A 627-nucleotide genomic window follows, 5' to 3' on the forward strand; every position below is an offset into this window, starting at 1 on the left:
TGTCCAGAAGTTCTTGAAGTATCTGAGTATTGAGTAAAGTGGTGGACGGACCAGCAGAGCAGCATCACAATCCCTGTGAGAGCCACACTGACAGCTCGGCTAATAATCATCAAATGTAGCTGAACACACACCAAAAAGCTGTTTCACTACAGTAACACGAGTACTCCAGCTAGTTCATTCCTACAACCTAATTTGACTTCTTATGGCCTCAGAACTGTGATCAAGATCAATTTACAAAGGATATTCAACATCTGGATCATTGCCAAACCTCCTCTCCTTGGCCCAAAGGTCTTTCCTCAGAACGTCACAGATCCATTCACTAGTTTCTCCCTGCAGATAGAGACTCACAGATGAAAACATCACACCTCCTCAATGGCGGCAATAAAAACTACGAGATATGTCAGGAGTGATAACGAGCCACGCCCCACTAAAGCAGATAAATGAGGAGAACTTTATTTGATTTGAGCAGATGTTTCCCACTGTTAAGTTTTATAATCAGGTGTGTGTGTGTGTGTGTGTGTGTGTGAGACATAAAAGCAGGAGATGAGAGCCGGACTGAATGAACGGAGGGTCACCGAGCAGGTCTGAATATCTCAGTCAAAGACAAATCCCAGACAGAGCCGAGTG

Source organism: Chaetodon auriga, chromosome 8 (assembly GCF_051107435.1).
Source record: "Chaetodon auriga isolate fChaAug3 chromosome 8, fChaAug3.hap1, whole genome shotgun sequence".
NCBI classification, from domain to species: Eukaryota; Metazoa; Chordata; class Actinopteri; order Chaetodontiformes; family Chaetodontidae; genus Chaetodon; species Chaetodon auriga.